Source organism: Canis aureus, chromosome 16 (assembly GCF_053574225.1).
Source record: "Canis aureus isolate CA01 chromosome 16, VMU_Caureus_v.1.0, whole genome shotgun sequence".
NCBI lineage: Eukaryota > Metazoa > Chordata > Mammalia > Carnivora > Canidae > Canis > Canis aureus.
Window position 1 is genome coordinate 61,431,532 of NC_135626.1, and position 17,218 is coordinate 61,448,749.

Consider the following 17,218-nt stretch of genomic DNA (forward strand, 5'->3'; position numbering starts at 1 on the left):
CAGGTGAGATGACAAAGTCAATAAACAAATTAAATCGGACCATGAACACATACAAAAGTCACCACAATGAAGGTAGAAATGGAGGTACAAACAGACAAGAACCAGCAAACCCAAACAGAAAGCAAACAGTAAACCAAGAGACTTAATTCTGGCCACATCCACAATCACACTAGATGTAAACAGACTAAACCTTATTCCAGCAAAAAGGAAAGGTCATCAGCTGCAGAGACAGACGCAAAGTAAAATATGGTAAAAAAAAAAAAACAAAAAACAAAAAACAACAACAACAACCCACACACCATGCAAAGAGTAAGTATATGAAGGCTTTCCTGAGTTTGTAGTAACCTCAGATTAACTAGATGTGAAGACAACAGATACTAAGAGGGCTAAGGAATGACATTCCATAACGAAAGAAGACAGCTAACCAGCTCGGAAACTATAAAATGCACATCCCTAGTCGCAGAACCTCCAAGTAGTGGGCTAACATGGAAAGAATTAAAGGGAGAGATCCACAATTATAGTTGGAGATTCCAACACCTCTCCCTCAGCAACTGATACAAGTCAACCAAATATCGGTAAGGAGATACAAGATCTAAGCAACAGCATCAGCCAACTTCACCAAGTTGACGTTTACAGAACATGGCACCCAACATGCAGATAGTCATTCCCTTCAAGTGTACGTGGAATATCTTCACCACGATCGATCATGGGCATGGCCACTGGGGAGAAAGGGTCTCAAGTGATGTCAGCAAGACAGAAGGCTAGAAGGTCTCAGGGCTTGTTTTCCCGAGAAAAATAAGAACAAGGGAAAAACAACTACACACTGATGCAAAGAGCTATGACCAAGCTCCAGAGTACAAGCAAGCAGCAGCAAAAACCCCAGGGAGTACAAACACCAAAAATGGACACATAGAAAAGCACACCTCTCTCTGTTTGAAGACAATGCAGAGCTCTTTCCCCCCAAGACAACGTGTGCTGAACCGGGAGCTGCCTCCACCCACCCTCCTGGCCTCTCGGCCTGTAGCTAGCTTAAGTCACAGCATAATCCAGCCAGGAAAGGGGAAGGAAAACTGGACCCCCAAGGAGAGGGAAGATGCAGGACCCACAGGACTGTGCTGGGGACCAGACTTGGGGAGTCTGAACAAGGGGGCTGGGGCATCAGCTGGTGGTGAGGGAAGGTTCACCATGTAAGGAGGGTCTCTTGTTCCAACAAGTGCAGGCTTGAGATGTAGGTACAAGATCCACAATTACAAGTAAAACTCTCAAGAAAAAAATTGAAACATTAAAAAAAATTTAAGAAATAATAAAACCCCTGAGGTTCCTGCCTTTGAGGAACACCCAGTACGGAAAGCACAGATGACCGAGAGACAAGGGAACAATGCAAGTGTGCAAGTCCACACTGAGGGAGTGCTGGGGAGACCAGAAACACCTGCAGAGGTGGCAAATGAGCAGGGCCACCTCTCTGAGGCCCTGTGAGTCTTCCCAAGGAGGCAGATGCTAACTCAAAGTGGGAAAAGAAGGGGTGCCTGGGTGGCTCAGTCGGTCAAGTATCCAACTTCTGCTCAAGTCATGATCTCGGGGTCCTGGAATCGAGCCCCTGCCTCTCCCCCTGCTCATGCTCATTTTCTCTCTCTCAAATAAATAAATAAATAAATAAATACCTTAAAAAAAAAAAAGTAGGGAAAAGAGCCCAAGAGATGAGCATGATCCATGGCAGGTAAGAGTTCGGGGTGCCTGACAAATCAAAGGGGACCCAGGCAACTCGAGTGTGACAGGTAAGGGCCGAGGGGAAGAGTCAGTACAAGCCAGAATATGCCGGGTTTTTGCTCATGAACAAACCTTTAGAGGCTGTGCAGAGATATCCAGTGGAGGATTTCAGGACTGCCAGTTCCAGCAGCTCACTATGGCTGCGGTGTGAGGAGGGGCTGGCAAGAGGAAAGAGACCAGGTGGACAGCCCTCAAGTCCAGGACAAGCAAGGGGCGCAGGAACTGCAGGGAACCCCCTGTAATGCCCGCGTGAAGTCAGGGAACAGTCCCCTAGACCACCCTCACTTCTGACACCAAGTGCAAGACCACCCTGGGGTTGGATAATTCGCTACAAGGACACACCGAGCTCACAAAAGCGGTTATGTTCATGATGACGGTTTACTACAGGGAAGGATACAGATTCAAGTGAACCAAGGGAAGAAGTGGGCAGGGTGCTTCCTGCAGTTTCCACTGTCCTTCCCTCATGGAGCCAGGACAGCGTCACTTTCCCGACATCAACGTGTGACCTAACACACGGAGCACTGCCGACCAGGAAAGCACGCCGAGCCTCAGGGTCCAGAGTCTACTGGGATCCACCATGGAGGCACGTGATTCATGGCTGACCTCAATCTCCAGCCCCTCTGGAGGGTAAGCTGATACCATGCGACCAAAACCCCCTGCCCATGTCACACAATGCTGTGGCCCCCAGCTCCACCTTAAATCGCTCTGTTGGTGTGGCCCAAGGCCCCCAACCCCACCCCACCCCAGACAAACCAAGACCAGGACTTTCCAAGGGCTTAGAGATGACCTTCCAAGGGCCAAGGGCAAAGCCCAGACCTGTCTTTGGGCAAGATCAAATTCTTTGCTACTCAGCTGTATCCCTCGAGCTGAGATTTGTGAGCTGGGCTGACGCCACCTGGCATTTTGTGAAAATAAATAATCAGACTCCAGAACAGTTTTTTTTTGATCCTTGTTCTGAACAGGATTATCGCCCACATACTAGTTGGGGCAAGAAACTGCTGAGGAGTAAAATCCTGGTGCTTGCCATCCTAGGAGGAGAGGGAGGGGTCGATTCTGTAAGACACTGCGTTCCTGACTGACTTTTCTTTGCAGGGCAGGGGGCAGGGGGAATGACTCAGTTTCAGGTCAGTATAGAAGGAAAATGAGAATGTCTCCCATCATCAAAACAGCACAAGCAAAGAACACACAGACACGAAGTTACCTCCAAAAAGCAGTCCAAACTATCCCTTTGCAAGGAATGTGCATCAGAGAAAAGGAAACCTCGTCATGTTCCCAAATTTGCACAAATGTGTGCAGGAGAAAAAACAGCACTAAAACGGCCAGAAAAAGAGTTAATGTAAATTCCACACGTGTCCAAAGCTTGAACCGTACGCCTCGATAGATAAAGGCACTGGGAAGTCTCTAAAACTGCTGTAAAACCTGGATTCAAGGGAGGCCCCACCCAGCTCATCACCACCAGGATGAAGCCTGCTCCTCCCTGATGCAGCCCCCAGATGAGGCTCAGAACTCACCAGCACAGACCCCGCCCAATCCATCCTCACCCATTCTGACCACCTCTTCATTCAGTCACTGCTTCTAGCCCTCCTGCCGGGAAGTCCAGCAGCAGCGCAGCACAGCCAGGGGTGCTAGGGAGGCCTCTCGGGAGCAAAGGTGACCCCAGGGCCAGGATAAGGGTGCACACAGCTCCCCGCCCTGCTTGGCTCTCTGGTGCTGCCCCTGCTCTTCTTACTTCTTGGGGTCCCGGGCATGGGCATTTTGCTTTCCCTGCACGCCCAACATCATCCAGCTCGCGTGGACCACAGGGACCTCCTTCACAAAGGACGCAATGTCACCTGGCCAGGAGTGAAGGGAGGCACGGTGGCAGCAGCAACTGGAATTGAGCTCTGGCAACAGAGCCTTGCTAACTGGGGAGGGGTCCCCACTGGGGCAGATGGGCAAGACGGAGGGAGCAGCAAGATGCCCCAGCACAGCCCAGAACGGCAACAAGCAAGGGCAGACGTGAGCCGTAGTCTGTGTGCAGTGGCGGGAGGCCCTGCTATCTTTGACATCCCAGACTCAGACTGGTACCCGCTCCCCCAGAGCAAGTGGTTCCCTCCACATCTGCCCCTTTCATCCAGAGCCGCCCTCCCCGTTCCTGCTCAAGCGGCTGGTGATTTTAGTATCTTTCCTTCCTGCTCCCCCACCTCCTGCCCGTGAAAAGAAACCTCCACCTGGCTCTTTCGTACCCAAAACGCACAACTGATTTGTTTCTTAGAAAACTCGCCCTCTGTCTTTTGTCACATATGCTGAGCCCAGGCTGTACTTGAAAACAGAGTTTGCATATCCCAGGTGTTGTGCAGAAACTGATGGCTCACTGGAAAGTGTTGTCGGGAAACGTGATGATGAAAAGTTCTCCCAATATTCACCTGGGGTGTGGGGGGGGAGGCATGTAAATTATAAAACCTCACGAAACCCAAAGCCAACTAGCCTGCCAGGGGCAAAACTGAGCAGAGACTCAAAGGAGAGAGAGAAAACAGGTTAAAGATGAAGGTGCCGGTGGGCGGCAGGTGGAGGGAGGCCCTCTCCACACGGGGAGCACCAGGGTGCCCATCACCCCAGCTCTGGCTCCTCGCTTCCCCTACAAATGCCATGCTTGGCATCCCAGCTGCTCCTCTGGGCCTTGTAGGGCCGCAGGCACAGCACTCTCCTGCAAGGAACCAGCAGCAACGATGGGCCCCCAGAAGCAGGACCTGCCCTCCACCCCAAGCCCCTTCCTCTGCTGCGGGCGCTACAGAGAGAACACGAGGCCCTCACACGACTGTGCTTGCCACACGGGCTCGTCATCCCCACCTTTCTTCTCCAGCAAAGACCAGTTGTTTCTTCCTGAAACACAACCACCTCCAGGCAAAGAGCCTGCAGCCTATCTCTAGGTCACCAGGGAGCTCTGGCCGGCTGAGAGCATCCTTTATCATCCAAGCACTTGGGACCTTGGTCCTCCAGAGGCAAGGGTCAGAGAACAGTGCAGACCCCTTGTCTCTCCGTCAGTTACTAAGGAGGTGTCTTAGGCCCGCTCAGGTGCTGTAACAGGACACTACGCGCTGGGTGGGCCTATAAACAGCAGACAACGAAAGCTCAAAATCCAAGATCAAGGTGCCTGCAGAGTCCGTGTCTGATGGGTGCTTGCTTCCTGGGTCACAGCCCATGTCTTCCCCCTGTATCACTACAAGGCAGGAGGGGTGAGGGAGCTTTCTGGGGTCCCTTATCTAAGGATGCTAACCCCATTCACAAGGGCTCCTCCCTAAGGCCCCACCCAATACCATCACACTGGGGATTAGGATTTGGGCCTATGAATTTGGGGAGGTGCACACACACACTGACCACACCACAGTGGAGGGCATTCACCTCACAGGGGTGCATAACAGATGTATGAGACAACTGACCTGTGCATAGGGCCCCCTGCTCCAAGGCCCAGTCTGGGGTCACCCTGAGATAAACGTGATGGCCCTGCAGGGACCCAGGGCTCTGAATGGAAGAAGAGGGGGATCATTCACACTCCAGGAATAAACGAGGACTCCTCCCTGGCTTTTCCTGGACCACTCATGAGCACCCAGACCCCTGAACTGAGAGGGAGGACCTGAGTGAGGCCCACGTGTTGACGTGCTTCAAGCTGCATCATGTACCTGCAGGGGTGCTGCACAGGTGGCCCCGCTTCCACCCGTCCCTGCGTTCTGTTCTCAACCCAGCAGCCAGAGTCAAACCCAGGTCAGATCAGGTCCCTCCTCCACTAAAAACCCTCCAGCAGCCCCCATCTCACCCAGAGAAAAGGCCACAGAGGTGTGCGTGGGAGCATCCATCGCAGCTCCACTCATAACTGCCCCAAACTGGAACAACCATGTGGGTCTCAGCAGGAAGGGGGATGACCACCCATCATACCACGAACACCACTCAGTAATAAAACAACACGATGGATCTCAAATGCTCTACACCAAGGGAGCAAAGCTGGACACCAAAGGGTGCATACCGTGTGCTTCCACGTGCATAAGGTTTTAGAAGGCCACGTACCATCTGGTGCTATAAACCAGAGCCAAGGCAACCTCAGGAGGAGGCAGAGAGACCATCAAGGGGCAAAACTCATTAAACTACAGATTTATTACTTGCCAACTGCATTTGAGTTTAAGTGGGGAAAAAAAGTGAAAATGAGTAGTTCTTGATCTAAGCATTAAACCCAATCTGACCACTTGGTCCCCCCTGACATCTCTCACCTGTGGCTCCCCTCTGCCCCTCCATCCTGCCAAACATGTTGCTGCCACAGGGCCTTGGCACATGCAGATCCAGCTCCTGGCATGCTCTGCCCGAGGTCACTCACCGGCCTCACTCAGGTCTTTGCACAAGCGCTGCCTTAGCAAAGAGAACGGCCTGACTTGAACTGACTTTGTTTTCACCTGCAGGGGGTGGGGTGGGGCACTCATCCACCCCCACTAGAATGAGAGCAAGGACTTTGTTCATCCCTGAGCTATAGCCCCAGCACCCTGAACCATGTCCAGCACTCAGGCGCCTTTAGTAAACATGTGTCTGATGAATGGCTTTGGTCAGCGTCCCTCTGAGGGTGCCCGGCTGCAGAGCGACTACACATCCACGGTAAAGGCTCTCAGGATGATGAATTTCTCTGAAAGCCGACGGCTTTCTCTTCCCCAGAGCTTCCCGGTGCTCTGCCCCTCTCCCTGCCTCCACGCAGCCCGTGTCTGTAACGAAAGCAGGCCAAGCCGACAACAGTCACCACCGCTCTGTCAGTGATGCCTTGAGCTAATTCCTGCAACTGCCAGGGAGAATGCCTTAATACCTCTGCACAAAACAGAGTAATTATTTCTAAACATAGCCGCCTCTCCCCACGCTGTCACTGTTAGATGCCGGTAAGCCTGCAGCCAGTACCGTGACTCCCAGCCTTGGGATCTCCGGGTCCTGAAAACATCCCCTGAGGGCACCAAATGGGCACAAGCCATGCAGACCACTCAGCTGACCAGCCCTGCCTCCCCAACTGAACTGGGCTGCCAGTAGCTGGCGCAGACCAGGGCCTGGTGCTCTCTGGGGTTCACCCACCCCACTCACTTGTCACCTGGGCCACCCTGCCCCACCCCCAACTCCTGCCCAGCTCTATTGTCCAGGGTGGGGGCCTCCCAGCACAGGACTAGCATGGCCAACAAAGGAGGAAAAACCACTCCCATACTCCTTTCAGGAAATTAAGGTGAGAAATCTGGGACCACTTCCACCGATGTAACATCCACAACCGGCCAACCCAGAGATGTAGACTGGCCTATTACCAGGGGGGACATGGCAGTCCCAGCTAAAGCGTATGACGTTTCTCCTGGTGGCAATGAAAGTTCTGCTGTTCTAAATTCTACTGCGGTGGTCCCGAAACAGCTCTGTGAGCATTCTGAAAACCACTTGATTGTGCACTTCAGACGGTGAGTTGTATGGTATGTGGATTACATCTCGACAAAGCAGTTGAGCAAAAAGATGGGAGGCCCTGTGGTGGTTTCCTCTATGACACGTGTCTGGACCACTCTCTCCCCACCCATACACCTGAAAATTGGAAAAGGAATACAGAAGGTTTGAACACCCCGTCCACTGTCCCACTGTTGGGGCATCAAGGGCCCCTCCCTAAACCCACAGAAGGGCTAGGGAGCCCAACCTCAGCTGTGGAGACCACTGCTTTCTGGAGGACTCAGAAAGTGAGGAGCACAATACCAATCCAAAAGAAGAGGGTCCAGGGAGGGTGGTGGGAGGGCGATGGGGAAGGAAGGGGGAGCACATGTGGCTCAAATTATCATTAACTCCGATCAATCCTGCCCCCAAATTTTTTTTTAATTTATTTATTTATGATAGTCACAGAGAGAGAGAGAGAGAGAGAGAGAGAGGCAGAGACACAGGCAGAGGGAGAAGCAGGCTCCATGCACCGGGAGCCCGACGTGGGATTCGATCCCGGGTCTCCAGGATCGCACCCTGGGCCAAAGGCAGGCACCAAACTGCTGCGCCACCCAGGGATCCCGCCCCCAAATTTTATTCATAGATTCTCCACGAGCGAGCCACAGTCAGCACGCATGTTAGTAACAAGACAGTGCTATGCCCGCTGCCTCTTCCACCACATCCCTCCGGCCCCAACGACAGTGCTCTCCTGAGCATCTCCCCACCTCACACTGCCTGAGACTGCTCACACCCACAGTACCCTCTGTCATGCCACGGTCTGAGGGCTAGGGGTGGCATGAGTCCACAATGGGGGCTCTCTACCCTCAAGCTCACAGTGGCCTGACACCCATCCTGAAAGACTGTCCCACGGCAACCTGGCTAGAACTGTCCTTCCCACAGTGCCAATCACACCAATCCAAGAGGGCCTGGGAGACTTCCTGAGGATGCACACACCCTCCTCCCCAGCTGTCCTGGCACCATTGCTCAGTGAGTGCTGACCAGGCAAGCCCTCAATCATTAAAACACACAAGTGTCACTCATGTCTTACCTTCCCCTACCTTGACATGTCTGCACAGTGGGTGTGAGCTAACTGCAGGGCGTGCCGCAGTGGTCAGCAGAGCTGGCCCCGGGGATGCAGAAGTGGCGGACAGAGACCACTGGAGGTGCAGAGGTGGCGGGCAGAGCCAGCCCCAGGGTGCACAGGTGGTCAGCAGAGCCGGTCCTGGGATCCACAGGTGGTCGGCAGTCGGCCCTGGGGCGCACAGGTGGTCACAGAGCTGATCCCTGGAGTGCAGAGATGGTCAGCAGTCAGCCCTGGGGCGCACAGGTGGTCAGCAGAGCTGGCCCTGGGATCCACAGGTGGTCAGCAGAGCCGACCCCTAGGGTGCAGAGATGGTCAGCAGTCAGCCCCGGGGCACACAGGTGATCAGCAGACTCGGCCCCTGGGGTGCAGAGATGGTCAGCAGTCAGCCCCAGGGCACACAGGTGATCAGCAGACTCGGCCCCTGGGGTGCAGAGATGGTCAGCAGTCAGCCCCGGGGCACACAGGTGATCAGCAGACTTGGCCCCTGGGGTGCAGAGATGGTCAGCAGTCAGCCCCGGGGCACACAGGTGATCAGCAGACTTGGCCCCTGGGGTGCAGAGATGGTCAGCAGTCAGCCCCGGGGCACACAGGTGATCAGCAGACTTGGCCCCTGGGGTGCAGAGATGGTCAGCAGTCAGCCCCAGGGCGCACAGGCGGTCAGCAGAGCCGGCCCTGGGCTCCACAGGTGGTCAGCAGTCAGCCCCGGGCGCACAGGTGGTCACAGAGCTGGTCCCTGGGGTGCGCAGATGGTCAGCAGTCAGCCCCGGGGCGCACAGGTGGTCACAGAGCCGGCCGCGCTGGGCCCGGGAACAGACCCGCAGGGCGGCGGCGGTGCGGGCCACGAGCAGCGACGACCCCGCCAGCAGCCCAGCCTACAGGCAGGCCTCGCCCACACGGCAGGTCACCGAAGAACCAGGCGGTGGAGGTACACGTCCTGCGCTCCGAGCTCTGACCCACGCCCCGGGCAGCCTCACCGCGGAGGCCGTGGAGGGGGCCCGCCGCCCGCCCGTCGCCTCCTCCAGGTCCGCGCACTTCCGGATTCGGGGGCGGGAGGGCACCGTGGAGGCCGCACACGCGCGCGGGGCATCGGCACACGTGGGTAAGCCGTCCCGGCACACGCGGTCACGGTGGCTTCCCAGCCTCCCTCGCGGCAGGACGGAGTCACGTGCCCTCCAACCGCGCATGCTTCGTGGTGATTTCCCAGCCTCCCTCGCGGCAGGACGGAGTCACGTGCCCTCCAACCGCGCATGCTTCGTGGTGATTTCCCAGCGTCCCTGACGGCGGGTCACAGCCGCATGGCGGACGGGTCCCTCGCACCACCGCGACCCCCGGTGCGGCTCACGCGGGCCACCGCGGCGTGGCGCTCCAGACGGCGGCCCCAACGGACGGAGGAGGGCGGCGCAGCCCACATCGGACTCGACGTGAGTGAGGAACGAGCCTTGATTGGGATACACCGTGGGCTGAGCGGGCTGACTCTGTGTTGACTAATCCGGCAGCTTCTTTATATCTTTTTTTTTTTTTAAGATTTTTATTTATTTATTCATAGAAAGAAAGAGAGGCAGAGACACAGGCAGAGGAAGAAGCAGGCTGCATGCGGGGAGCCCGACGCGGGACTCCAGGACCATACCCTGGGCTGAAGGCGGCGCTAAACCGCGGAGCCCCCCGGGCCATCCAGCGTCTTCGTATCTTACTGAAAACAACTTTTCTACGGGAAACTCCACCGCAAGTTTCCAAAGACCGGAAACTGCGGTTTGAAATGGGCGAATGAGACCTCTCTGATCCATTCCGTCAACAATCTCCTAAACAAAGAGGTGGAGAAGCAGAAACACACCGGAGGAGAGTTGGGGAGGCCGATGGGGTGGGCGGGTGACCTGGCAACGGACAGGGACAAAGTTCTTTGCTGTCCCCCAAAGAACTTACCCAGAATCATGGAAATTGAGTACTCTGAAGGCTGAAGTGAGGCACAGATGCTGCAAGGTCCAAAGGAGGCATGTGGACCCTGCCCACCCTCCAAAGGATGAGGTGCCCCCGCCCTGGGGTTGACCTGAGGCTCATTCTTGGGGGCCTGGACCAGAGACGCCCAGACTCCAGGACATCTGCTCACAGAGGGTGGGGTCGGGCCCAGTGCTGAACAGAGGAGGACTGAACAGGAGTGTCCACACTCTTGGGGCCAGCCAGCCCCTCCTGCCAGCTCCAGAACACCAGAAGCCAGACCTAAATGCCACCCTCAGCAAGAGGTCAGAGGCTCCCTCTCCGGAGAGACTAAAAGCTCCTGCAGAGAAAAGGCCTACAAATATACTGACATTTGGAAGTCAAACTAAAAAGCAAGTTGTCCACCATTCACCCTGCAGGAAATCCCATGGCCAATGTCAGTGCTCGCCCAGTGGCTCGGACCTTAGCTGCTGCAGAGTCCTCCAGTAGACTTCCAACAGTGGTGCCTGCATCTCATGCCTGCAGAGTCACCCAAGACCTCAGAAGACTGCTCTGCCTTCTTGTAGCAGGTGGGCGGGTCCTGACATTTACCCTCCCCTACCCCATAGTGTTCAATCAGTGATTCAGAAAAGTCAAGGCATAGCCCAGCTCCATCATCATGCAGGTGGAGTAATTCTGAGGAGTGTGTTTTGCACTATATTCAGAGTTCTCTGCAGGACCAGGTTCCAAACATACACCGTACTAGCTGGCTTCAAAACTCATCCTTTCTTGTTGGCCTTCCCTTGTGTTCCACAACTCACTACCCTACTAGGATTTCCTTCACCTCCCAGATAAACTGCTTGCCCTCAAATCCTCCATTTGGGAGACAGTCTACAAGTTCTCCATGTAAGCACGCACACAGAGCCTCCAATCAGCTTGCATGCTTCGCTCTTAAATATGATAGATATAGATCACCAGATACTTGAGATAAGTCTTCAGGATGAACAACAGAAACCAAAACAAGTGGGTGAAATTCAGAGCAAGTGCTGTGGTTGCCAGCCTTCTCCAGGTTGGCTGCCTCCTGGTACTCAGTGTGTGGTCCTCAGACCACACAAAAGAGATACTTACCTCTGAGATTAGGTTATAAAAAACACTAGTTTCCATCTTAGTTACCCCTCCACAATTCCCAGATAACTCACTTTGGAAAAAGCTGTCATGTTGAGCAGCCATATGGAGAAGCCCATGTAGTAAGGAATGGAGGCCTCCAGCCATCAACCACATGACTGAACTTGGGAGGCAATCCTTCATCTCCATCCTTGCCTTAAGTCAGTCCAGTCCTGGCTGATATCACAAACTCATGAGAGACCCCAGGCCAGAACCAACCACTAGGTCCTTCCAGATTTCTGGCCCACAGAAACTGTGAGGTAGGAAACATTTATTGTTTTAAGTCACAAAACTGTGGGAATAATTTATTATGTGGCACTAATAACTAGTATAAGTACATACTTTGCTAAGAGAGGAAAACCCCCAAAGATTTCCCTAAGACGAGGTAAAGCATGGCACGGATGAAACAATCAGAGACAGGAATGCCCAGAAGTTACAAATACAGTAGCATAAATCTAAGTCAGTAGAAGCACTGGAAAATAAAGCTAAGAAGGTTTCCGAGAAACCAGAATGGAAAGTCAAGGAAGTGGACGATAGGGATTTTTTTTTCTAATTAGAGTTAGGTAATGAAGCCAGGAGATCCAACATCTGACAAATAGGAGTTTCAGAACAAGAACACAGAGAAAATCAAGAGAATAAAATTATCAAAGAAGTAACACCAGAAATTTTCCCAGAACCGAAGGGCACGAGCCTTCAGACTGAAGAGCACACCAAGTTTCCAAACAATAAAAGAACAAAGGCATACTTTTCTGACATTTCAGAACACTGAGGATAAAAGCTTTCAGAAAGAGGAAAATTAGGTCATAAAACAGGATCAAAAATCTGAATGGCATCAGACTTCTCAATAGCAGCATGGAAACCAGAATGCAGTAGGAAAAAGTGCCTTCGAAATCCTAGGTAAAAATAATTTCAAAACTAGGAGTCTATACTCAAGCAGGCTGTGAACTGAACATGAGAAGAGAATAAGGCATCTGAGGATATTACAAGAGAATAAACTCCACTAAGACTAGGTAGGAAAGAAGATAAAGCAGCAAGATCCAGGAAGCATGAACTCCCATCACAGGAGTGAGTAAAGGAAAGTTCTGGGCCAGAACCATGTGGCACCCTAGAGGGTACGGCATATGGGGCAGGTATCAGAGGGCTCCAGAACAACGTCTCCAGGGAGAAAAGAGGGCTGATAAACTATCAACAGGCTTGACCTTGTGGAAGCTGACATAGAAAAACATGTTGGAAGGTACACCAAAGCCTAAACAATTATAAACTCTAAGTCATATGAAAAAAATCTGTAGTTATATTAGTCATAATAAAACTTGTGTGTAGATTTAACCAAAAACTGAGATATCATTTGGTGAAGTTGGAAGATCAGGAAGGGGTGTGAGTAGGCTAAAAACCTGATTTACTATAAAAGAAGGCTCAAAAGTGAAATCTAAAATTGATGTCCAGAAACTTCAGTGTATACATAATGCTTGAAAATACAGAAGGGTTGTGGACTGAAAGTTTACATCCCCCAAAATTCATATGTCAAAATCTTAGCCCCTAGCGTAATAGTATTAAGATGTGGGGCCTTTGGGGACACCTGGGTGGCTCAGTGGTTGAGCGTCTGCCTTCAGCTCAGGTCATGATTCTGGGGTCCTGGGATCGAGTCCTGCGTCGAGCTCCCTGTAGGGAGCCTGCTTCTCCCTCTGCCTGTGTCTCTGCCTCACTCTCTGTGTCTCTCATTAATAAATAAATAAAATCTTAAAAAAAAGACGTGGGGCCTTTGGGAGGGGATTGGGTCATGAGGCTAGAGCCTTCATGATGAGGTCAGTGCCTTTGCAGGAAGAAACACGAGAGCTTGCTGTCTGCTCTCTGCCATGTGAGAACACAGCATGAAGACAGCCGTCTCCACTCCAGGAAATGGGCCCTCACCAGACACAGGTCTGCAGCGCCTTGATCTCGGACCTCCCAGCCTCCAGAGCTGTGCAAAACTTTTGTTGCCGGAAGCCACTCTGTCTACGACAATTTGTTACAACAGGCTGGACTAAAGACAGGAGGTGAATGCCAGCAGAAACAGCTAAGGGTAGAAAGGGATCCAACCTTGGGGTACAATTTGACTTTTAAAACTATTGTCATACACCTTGATTTGTTTATTTTTTTTTTTACCTTGATTTGTTTAAAAGTTAATTTAGTTTCTCAAAAATAAATGTTGGGGCACCTGTACAGGAAAGTCTCACCAATTTGTACAAGTTGTGTGGCTTGTATAAGTGAGTAAAACGGTATAAATTTGAAATAAATACTGTTCTTTTTCTTTTCAGCTTCGCACAGTAGGTAATCCAGAGGATGCTAAAAGTTTTGTCAGGAGGATAATTAAGAGCACGAAACAAAGATGGAATCATGGAATTGTAGAGCTGGCAAAGAACTCCCAGGTTCCTGACCCAGAGCACTCAATGTGCAGACCTGTAAACTGAGCCCCACAGGTGCCGTGCACCCCCCAAGACATGTGTACTAAGCAGCACAGCCAGGACCCATGCCTGGGTCTCTAGCTCTCCAGGACCTGTTGCCTTTATGTAGCCAGAGCACCTAAACTCCTCAGGACCATCCTCCAGAGACTGTGCTCAGTGGGAAAAGTCTTCCAGAACAATGACCTGACAGGGTAGAGGGAGAAAAAAGAAAGATGCTGGGAAAATTAGTTCCACACCTGCTTAGAGCCCATGAGCAAGGCGTCAGAACATTGACTATGGCATATCTAACAGGCTCTACCCCCCATGCCTGACCCTTTTGTGAAAACTTTATAGATCTAACCCCAAAGTCTTTGGCTCAGAACGGAGCTCAGACAAACATGGGCATGGCCAGCAAGCCCCAGACACAAGCCCCTCATGTGAGGAAATGGGTTTGTCCTGGCACATGACCTCCAGCCATAACAAAATGACCAGATTTTCCAATAAAAGTAACTGGACTCAGACATGGAGTAGAGTTTTGCCCTTCAGAGCACTTGTATCACTTTGTGGGCCCACTTTTTGTTGTTTAGTATTGTCTATTTAAAACATCTAGAGACATCTTTTCCAGGAGGCTTCAGAGCCAATCTAAAAGCCACAAACAGGAACGTGTCTCCTGGCTTCATTAGCACCTCTCCTTCCCTACCTTTTTCTGAAACTACGTTATGCAAATGCTTCTTGGCTATTTCCACAAAGCAGGCCTACCTCCAAGGACCAGATCTGACTCACGGAAGGACCGTACAGCAAACAAGGAGCTTTAGAATCCAAGTAGAATTCTGAACCAGAATTCTAAGCCAATTTTGACCATGGCATCAGCATGGGCCTGAGTGCTCAGCCTCCGCGAGCCAGGCTGCCGTCGGGAAGAGGACTGGCCAGCAGGAAATGCTCGGCATGCACGTTAAATGTTGGGTCTGTTGAGGCTGCTGAGTGCCTGGCTGGCCCAGACCCCAGGGCTGGAGGCAAAGCCTTCACCTCAGAACAGTTCCCACAGCAGGCAGGGGGACAAGAAGGCCCTCTCCAGGCCTGGGGACAGACTCCTTGCCCCCCTACCCCCAGCCAGCTGATCTTGGGACCCAGTGCCCAGGGCAATAACCATGTTCCCCCACCCCCACCCCCAGAGTGAGTGACCGGTGGACTCGGTGAAGCAACACCTAGAAATCCCAGTGACTGGCACATAGAAAGTTCTCCATGTTGCCACCACCATCAGAGCCCCACCTGAGTGGCCTGGGGGGCATCACTCCCTTCACTGGTTGGGACTGTGTTGGTTTGCACCTTGGGAGCCTCCCAGGGAAATCTGAAATAGGCCTGTGTCATGAGCACAGGGGAAGAGCAGGGCCACTCAGATGGGTAGGTGCCTGCATGAGGAGCAAGGGGGCTTACCGTGGAGCTGGTCTTGAATGCTGCCAGATGAGCATGTCTCCACACCCACCGCCAGAATCCTTGAAGTTCATGGAGGGGCCATAACTGAGCTCAGTCACATGCACTGTCTAGAAAGTCTCAGCATCACCTTCTCAGGGCTGCGTCCTTGCAGATGGCTCGCAGCAGGGGTGGCAGATGGGGGATGGGACGCAAGGGCGCAGGGCATGGAGAAGAGCCTCTGGTTGTCCAGGGCCAGCCTGTGGGTCAACCAGGGGTCACATCCTCTGGTGACCTCCTCCAACGGACAGGCTGTGCTTGTGTCTCAGAAATCACCTATGGTGGCAAGTGCCGCCCCAGATCCGCTGAGCCTCTTAATGAAATGTAGACATGCAAAATCCAAACAAGCTGAATCCCAGAACCCGCCTAGTTCTAAGGGAGGTCCAGCGGTTTAGTTAAGGAAATGTAGATCTGTAAAGTGTTACATTCCAGAACAAAGAACCTCCTAGGGCCCAGGAAGGAACAATAATTCCAAGGTCAGTAGTTATCCAAAGGAAGGAGAGATTTGTTACTAGGAAGGTCCTTGAAGTGAGCGTCCTATCCGAGGGGTGGGACGCCCCCCTCCATGGGCAGTGAGTAGGAGGCATCGTCGTTAGCAGTTGAGACACACGCTGACCCTCTGCTAGGCACAGCTGCGGCGTTTCAACTGTGTTCACAACCGTCCCAGTGGAATGAGAAGCCCCACGGGAAAAATCAGGCTCAGAGGGGTGAAGTGTCTGGTCCACAACCACACAAGGAAGACAGGACAACCCAACGTGTTCCCTCAGCTCGGTACACCCCAGGGCCTTTGCACAGTGGCCTCGGCGCAGCTCTGCCCAGCCTGTCCCCTCTGCCCGCCCCAGCCCCCTTGGTCCCACTGCACCTGCCCACCCTAAGCCCACCACAGGCTCCTCTGGCCTCAGGCCAGCCCCTTGGCCCCTGCAGGGCTCCACTGTCCTCTGCCCAGCTGCCTCCCCAGCCTGCTGCAGAAAGTAGCACACATGCACGTATGCATGCATGTGCACACCCATGTTCCCAGCACGTTCAGGTCCCTGGTCCTGTCCACTGTTGGCCAGTGCTCTTACCTCTGGCCAACACATTATACTTCCGGTGGTTGTCTCAGTAGGAATATGTGCCAGGAAAGGAGGGCACACTCCCAGGGACATGGGCTGCCAACACGGGGGCAGGTGGGACCAGGGGGTGGAGAATGTGGAGGTGCACACTACGAACACCCAGGTTCAAGCAGGTTTGTGAGAATCCTTTATGCTGGCTCCACAAACTGGCTCGAGGATCAAATCTGGCTACCACCTGATTTTGTAAATAAAGTCTTACTGGGACTCATGGGTCACCTACAGCTACTTGTGAGCCACAACGATAGAGCTGAGCAGTTGCAACAGAGGCCATGAAAATATTTATTATTTGGCCTTTTACAGAAAATATTTGCCAATCCCTGTTTTAAGCAGTTGCTGGTTCAGCAAAGAGTGTGTGATGGTCATGAGAAGCAATGGGGCAAGTGAAGTCGAGTATTATGTGGCCAAGCAAAGGAGGGGAGCGTTGACACCTCCACAACATGGGTGAGCTTCGAGGACACAAGGCTGAGTTGAAAAAGCAGTCACAAAAGGCCACATAGCATAGGATGCCATTGATGTGAAATATCCGGAACAGGGGAAGCTACAGGCAAAGTAGATTAGTGGTTGCCAGAGGCTGGGGGAATGGGGCAATGAGACCTTCCAGCATCAATTTTGGAGGTGACAGAAATGTTCTAGAACACCACAGTGTGTCTAGGGTGACTCGTGTGCATGGGAATCACATCTCAATAATGGTGTTTTTTAGAAAGAAGTGAAGGGACAGGGAATTCATAAAGCAGATTCCCTCTGGGTTTCCTCCAGCCCGGGGTGCCCATCGGGCTGTCTTGCACTGTGTCCAGGGTGAGGAAGGAAGGTTCCAGGCCGTGCACCTGGCAAGAGTCATTCTGCAGGGA

At 52.7% G+C, this 17,218-nt stretch overlaps 1 protein-coding gene and 1 long non-coding RNA gene across 7 annotated transcripts in view; one reads left to right on the top strand and one right to left on the bottom strand.

Moving 5' to 3' along the window:
* RBFOX3 (RNA binding fox-1 homolog 3) overlaps positions 1-15,364 on the bottom strand; it is a 447,258-nt gene extending 431,894 nt beyond the window's left edge. For 2 of the 5 annotated variants that reach the window (XM_077854492.1, XM_077854489.1), the window contains exon 1: positions 8,268-9,158. The gene's annotated coding sequence lies outside the window, so the exon portion shown is untranslated. Of the gene's footprint in view, positions 1-8,257; positions 9,159-15,222 lie in introns of those variants that run through there. The other 3 variants (XM_077854490.1, XM_077854488.1, XM_077854493.1) reach the window with 2 other exon arrangements.
* LOC144287128 (uncharacterized) lies at positions 9,578-14,307 on the top strand. 2 transcript variants are annotated; one of them, XR_013355024.1, is made up of 3 exons: positions 9,578-9,714; positions 9,818-13,401; positions 13,663-14,307. It is a non-coding gene; the product is annotated as an uncharacterized LOC144287128 (long non-coding RNA). The 2 variants fall into 2 exon arrangements; XR_013355023.1 differs by having other exon boundaries at positions 9,840-13,401.
* Positions 15,365-17,218: the final 1,854 nt, after the last annotated feature.